Genomic DNA, 7,053 nt, shown 5'->3' on the forward strand with positions numbered 1-7,053 from the left:
TCTGGTACCTTTGTTACATTTTAAGGCACACATGGCCCGGCCCTTGTAACAACTGAATTTGTCATCTCTGATCCAGTCCAAAGGCTTCCTCAATGCAGGAACAGCCTGAATCAGGGGTGGAATTCTAGCAGAAGCTCCTTTGCATATTAGGCCACACACCCCTGATGTAACCAATCATCCTGGAGCTTACAGTAGGCCCTGTACGAAGAGCCCTGTAAGCCGGGGTGGAATTCTAACAGAAGCTCCTTTGCATCTTAGGCCACGCCCCCCTGATGTAGCCAATCCTCCTGGAGCTTACAGTAGGCTCTGTAAGAAGAGCCCTGTAAGCCGGGGTGGAATTCTAACAGAAGCTCCTTTGCATCTTAGGCCACGCCCCCCTGATGCAGCCAATCCTCCTGGAGCTTACAGTAGGCTCTGTAAGAAGAGCCCTGTAAGCCGGGGTGGAATTCTAACAGAAGCTCCTTTGCATCTTAGGCCACGCCCCCTGATGTAGCCAATCCTCCTGGAGCTTACAGTAGGCCCTGTATGAAGAGCCCTGTAAGCCGGGGTGGAATTCTAACAGAAGCTCCTTTGCATCTTAGGCCACGCCCCCTGATGTAGCCAATCCTCCTGGAGCTTACAGTAGGCCCTGTACTAAGAGCCCTGTAAGCTGGGGTGGAATTCTAACAGAAGCTCCTTTGCATCTTAGGCCACACCCCCTGATGTAACCAATCCCCCTGGAGCTTACAGTAGGCCCTGCACTAAGACCCCTGTAAGCTGGGGTGGAATTCTAACAGAAGCTCCTTTGCATCTTAGGCCACACACCCCCTGATGTAACCAATCCTCCTGGAGCTTACCAAAAAGCGCCTTGCAAGCTCTTGGAGGATTGGCTACCTCATGGGCGTGTGGCCTAATATGCAAAGGAGCTCCTGCTAGAATTCCACTCCAACCTGAATCACTTCCGACATCTCTGGGGTTGGTTGGGAGATGCGGTGGTGGGGAGAATACTCACACGTCTGAGCTGGCTCTGATAGAGATCTCACCTCTTTTGAGGCAGGTGTCCAAACAAATATCAAAAGCTCTGATCTAATTAGGCCAGTGCAGACTGCATGTGGGTGACAAGGCTACCTGACTGTCTATTTACATAGGCTTGAAGCCAAGGAGACATGAACCTAAAGGCTCCCCGGTCGTTTCTCTCTGTCGTTCTCATCCATCGCTTGAGTCTCTTTTCCCTGCTTTTTTGACCTGGGTTTTTTTTTTTTCCCCCTCCTTCAGATCAGACACGGGCAGGTTGTGAGGTAATAAGAACCAGATGGACATCCTGCCGAAATTGCCCCAAATGTGTATGAGAATGTGGAGAACTGTCGGGCATGCAGAGAGGCTGGAATGTTTCAGCCATAAAATGGGATTTATCACCCACTCTACCACAGTCATTGCCGACAACCGTTTACCTTGACAGAAAATCCCATTCCGATAGGCCACTCTGAGGCAAGTCTCCCCACCGCCCCTTTTCTCCTCTCTCAGAGAGCGATGATTGGTATTTGTTCTAAAGCTCAAATGGCCTGTGCTGAGGGCGAAGCGTTAGGCCAAAGCCCTCTATTTCCTACTGAGGCAAGTGAACCTGCTAAAATAAGTTCCTTCCACACACACACACACACACATACACACACAGGGAAACACAAAAGCAGTGTAATTGAAACCAGAGTGAGAGCATTTGATAAATGGCTTGACCCTGACGGAATGTGAAGGTCGTGTGTTTTCATGGACGTCTTGCCCCCCCCCCGTATTTTTTTAAAAAATATATATTTATTATATTCAGTATTTGCCTTAGGATTTTTCAACACACTCGCGGGTCATCACACCACTGTCCAAGAGCAGAGCACTTGGGGGCGGGGGGAGGTAAATCAACACTCTTCTTAAAGACTTAGCAGATCCTTGCCCTTGTGTTTTCCCAAAATGGCCGAAGACACTAGATGGTAGGGATTGTCCGCCAACTAAGTCTCCTTCCTGAGAGCAAGAACATTCACAGCCTGCGACGAGGCCAAGGCAATATGGAAGATGGTATCTTCACAGAAATCCCAGATCCTTGAAGGACATCTTTGAAAAGAAAGGTTTAGAGAGCCAGTTTGGTGCAGTGGTTAAGTGCGCGGACTCTTATCTGGGAGAACTGGGCTTGATTCCCCACTCCTCCACTTTTAGCTGCTGGAATGGCCTTGGGTCAGCCAGAGCTCTCTTATCTGGGAGAACCGGGTTTGATTCCCCACTCCTCCACGTGCACCTGCTGGAATGGTCTCAGGTCAGCCATAGCTATCGCAGGAGTTGTCCTTGAAAGGGCAGGTGCTGTGTGAGCTCTTTCAGCCCCACCCACCTCACAGGGTGTCTGTTGTGGAGGGGGGGAAAGTTAAAGGAGATTATGTCTGCTCTGAGATTCAGTGAAGGGTGGGATATAAATTCAATTTCTTCTTCTTCTAGAGCTCTTTCAGCCCCACCCACCTCCCAAGGTGTTTGCTGTGGGGGAGGAAGATAAAGGAGATTGTGAGCGGCTCAGAGTCTCTGATTCAGAGAGAATGGCAGGGTATAAATCTGCAGTCTTCTTCTTCAGATCTGGCAAAAGGGAACACTAATGCTCTGAATCTCTTCCTGGTCTCTAAGGTTAGTGTTTCCAGTTTCAGATTGGGAAATACCTGGAGATTTTAGGGGTGGAGCATGGGGTAGGTGGGGTTTGGAGAGGGAGGGACCTCATTGTGGGATAATACCATATACCCCACCTTCCAAAGCCGCCATTTTCTCTGGGTGAACCTTATCTCATGTGCTTCCAGACTCTTCTCAAACTGTATACCCTTGGTTCATTTATTAAAACATTCAGGGATCTTTTTTTGTAGAAAAAGCCCAGGAGGAACGCATTTGCATATTAGGCCACACCCCTGACGCCACCATTGTCTCACCCAGGGCTTTTTGTAGGGAAAAGAAGCCCAGCAGGAACTCATTTGCATATTAGGCCACACCCCCTATGCCAAGCCAGCATGAGCTGCGTTCCTGCTCAGAAAAAGCCCTGAAAATATTCATATCCCAACTTCCCTTGTAGTTCAAGGTGACTTGCAATAATAGTTAAATACCTTCTTGAGGTTAGAACTTGAGGGCATCCAATGAAACCGATGGGTGGTAGGTTCAGGACAGGCATAAGGAAATACTACTTTATGTAATGTAATGTAATGTAAAATTTTATTTATATCCCGCCCTCCCCCGCCGAAGCAGGCTCAGGGCAGCTAACAACACTTCAAGTAAACAATACAGTAATAAAAACATTAAATTCACATTAAAATTCACATTAAAATCAGTCAATAATCAATAATTAATTAAAACATTCCTAAATCAACACTGGCGGTAAACGTTATTAATCTGGCGGTAAACATTAATTCAGTTATTGGTGAACGCCTGTTTGAAGAGGGCGGTCTTGCAGGCCCTGCGGAACTGGTCTAAGTTCCGCAGGGCCCGCACCTCCTCTGGGAGTTGGTTCCAGAGTTGTGGGGCCGCAACGGAAAAGGCCCGAGTGCGGGTGCTTTGAAGTTTAACTTCTTTTGGCCCAGGGATATTCAGTCTGCTTTTCCCCACTGACCTCAGTGCTCTCTGGGGCTCATATGGGGAGAGACGGTCCCTCAGGTAGGTCGGTCCTTGGCCATATAGGGCTTTAAAGGTTATGACCAGCACTTTGTACTGGATCCGGTATACGATTGGCAGCCAGTGCAGTCCGCGCAGCCCCGGCCGTATATGCTCCCATCTTGGGAGACCAAGTAACAGCCTGGCCGCCGCGTTCTGCACTAGCTGCAGCTCCCGGGTCCGGTACAGAGGCAGCCCCATGTAGAGAGCGTTACAGTAGTCCAGTCTTGAGGTGACCGTCGCGTGGATCACCATTGCTAGGTCCTGACGCTCTAGGAAAGGGGCCAGCTGCCTCGCCCGCCTCAGGTGGAAGAAGGCTGATTTGGCAGTGGCTGTTATCTGGGCCTCCATTGATAATGAAGGCTCCAGTAAGACGCCCAGGCTCTTTACCCGCTGCGCCGTCTTCAGCGGTGCCTCGTCAAAGGCTGGGAGAGATATTTCCTTCCCCAGAGTGCCACGACCCACGACTTTACACAGCGAGTGGTTAAAATGTAGGCTTCACTCCCAGAGAATGTAGAATAGGCCACAGAAATAAACAGCTTTAAAGGGGATAAGATAAGTCTATAGGGTTGCCAAGTCCAATTCAAGAAATATCTGGGGACTTTGGGGGTGGAGCCGGGAGACTTTGGGGGTGGAGCCAGGAGACATTAGGGGTGGAGCCAAGATCAAGGCTGTGACAAGCATCATTGAACTCCAAAGGGAGTTCTGGCCGTCACATTTAAAGGGACGGCACACCTTTTCAATGCCTTCCTTCCATAGGAAATAATGAAGGATAGGGGCACCTTCTTTTGGGGCTCATAGAATTGGACCCCCTAGTCCAATCTTTTTTGAAACTTGGGGGGTATTTTGGGGAGAGGCACTAGATGCTATACTGAAAATGTGGTGCCTTTACCCCAAAAAACAGCCCCCCCCCGAGCCCCAGATACCCGCGGATCAATTCTCCATGATTTTCTATGGGAATAAATCTCCATAGGGAATAACAGAGTTCCCAGCAGACATTTCCCTCCTCCCCCCCTGCTTTCTGACGACCCTGAAGCGGGGGGAGGGCCTCCAAACCGGGGGATCCCCTGCCCCCACCTGGGGATTGGCAACCCTATAAGTCTATCGATAGCTACTAGCCACGGTGACTAAAGGGAACCTCCACCTTCAGAGGCACTGATCCTGTGAATCCCAGAGTCAGGAGGCAGCGTCAAGAGAAGATATCAGCCTCTCTGCCTTGTTGTTGGTCATCCAGAGGAACTGGTTGGCCACTGTGTAGGACAGGATGCTGGGCTAGATGGACCACTGGTCTGATCCAGCAGAGTCCTTCTGGTGTTCTTATGAAGGCCTCAGCCTCTCTGACCTGTTGTTGGCCCTCCAGAGGAACTGGCTGGCCCCTGTGTGAGGCAAGATGCTGGACTAGATGGACCACTGGTCTGATCCAGCAGGGCTCTTCTGATGTTCTTATGAAGACCTCAACCTCTCTGTCCTTTTGTTGTCCCTCCAGAGGAGTGGGTTGGCCACTGTGTAGGACAGGATACTAAGCTAGATGGACCACTGGTCCTATCCAGCAGAGATCTTCTGGTGTTCTTATGAAGGCCTCAGCCTCTCTGACCTGTTGTTGGCCCTCCAGAGGAACTGGCTGGCCCCTGTGTGAGGCAAGATGCTGGACTAGATGGACCACTGGTCTGATCCAGCAGGGCTCTTCTGATGTTCTTATGAAGACCTCAACCTCTCTGTCCTTTTGTTGTCCCTCCAGAGGAGTATGTTGGCCACTGTGTAGGACAGTACACTAAGCTAGATGGACCACTGGTCTGATCCAGCAGAGTTCTTCTAGTGTTATTAGTCCATTCGCAAGTTTCAAAAAGATTGGACCAGGGGGTCCACTTCTAGGAGCCCAAAAAGAAGGTGCCCCTATCCTTCATTATTCCAAATGCAGGAAAAGGCATTTTAAAAGGCATGCAATCCCTTGAAATGTGATGGCCAGAACTCCGTTTGGACTTCAGTTATGCTTGTCACACCCTTGCTCCTGGCTCCAGCCCCAAAGTCTTCTGACTCCACCCTGAAGTCTTGAGTTGGAGTTGGCAACCCTAAGAGGATAACTTCTGCAAAATTCCTAAATGCATATCATTGCAGAAGAATTTTAGACAAAGGACTGAAAATGTGCATCAGAGAGAGCGCAGCTGTTTACAGGTGACCAAAACACCCCAGGAGGATCACACCCGTGGTTCTACCAAAGGGTGATTAATATGTGGAATTCACTGCCACAGGAGATGGTGGCAGCTACAAGCATAGCCAGCTTCAAGAGGGGATTGGATAAAAATATGGAGCAGAGGTCCATCAGTAGCTATTAGCCACAGTTTGTGTTTGTGTGTGTGTATTGGCCACTGTGTGATACAGTGTTGGACTGGATGGGCCATTGGCCTGATCTAACATGGCTTCTTTTATGTTCTTATGTTCTACAGCCACCTTCCTGCGTTTCTATCCATTGATTTCCAGTCCTGATACCATCGCGTTTACAAGCGCACAACAGCATTTCACACATGCACGCCAAATGCGGGGCTCAAAGGCTTTTTGAACGGCACATGAGAAATCTGCCCGAAAATCCAAACGACTGCCACTGCCGAAGAGAATGATCCTATGTTTCAGTGAGGTTAGCTTCGCCGTTTTGCATGTCTGGTTACACGGCTGGCAGCAGATTTCTTTTCAAAAAAAATTCCGCTGGCTTTTTCTTGTTATTGAATTGGCTCACAAACGTTTGAGAAGCCATATTGGTGAGCTTGTCTCTCGATACAGCAGCCTTAACAAAAGACCTATCACCGACTACGCCGTCGTGGATCCTATGCCCAACAGTTGTGTTTGTTTTTTTAAATAAAGGGAAAGGTAATCCCCTGTGCAAACACCAGTCCTTTCGGACTCTGGGGTGATGTCGCATCGCAATGTTTTCATGGCAGACTTTTTACAGGGTGGTTTGCCATTGCCTTCCCCCCAGGACTCTTTTTCTATCAGGAGCTCCTCTGCATATTAAGCCACACCCCCTGATGTAGCCAATCCTCCTGGAGCCTGCAGTAGGCTTGAGGACTCTAGAACAATGGGCAGCAGCAGGCCTCAGATTCAGCGGGAGCTCACAGGAGCACAGCTCCTGAACCTTATTGAGAGTCCCACCTCTTCCTTCTGAGAGTTCCACCTCCTTGGCCGTTGAATAGTGTTGCAGCTGCATAACAATCCCTGGATGAGCTCCACCACCTATTTTTCTACGAAACGACCCCTGCTCTTTACTTAGGGTTGCCAGGTCCAATTCGAGAAATATCTGGGGACTTTGGGGGTGGAGCCAGGAGACTTTGGGGTGGAGCCAGGAGACATTGGGGGCGGACCCAAGAGCAAGGGTGTGACAAGCATAATTGAACTTCAAGGGAGTTCTGGCTATCACATTTAAAG

This window comes from Heteronotia binoei, unplaced genomic scaffold, assembly GCF_032191835.1.
Source record: "Heteronotia binoei isolate CCM8104 ecotype False Entrance Well unplaced genomic scaffold, APGP_CSIRO_Hbin_v1 ptg000468l, whole genome shotgun sequence".
In the NCBI taxonomy this organism is placed as follows: domain Eukaryota; kingdom Metazoa; phylum Chordata; class Lepidosauria; order Squamata; family Gekkonidae; genus Heteronotia; species Heteronotia binoei.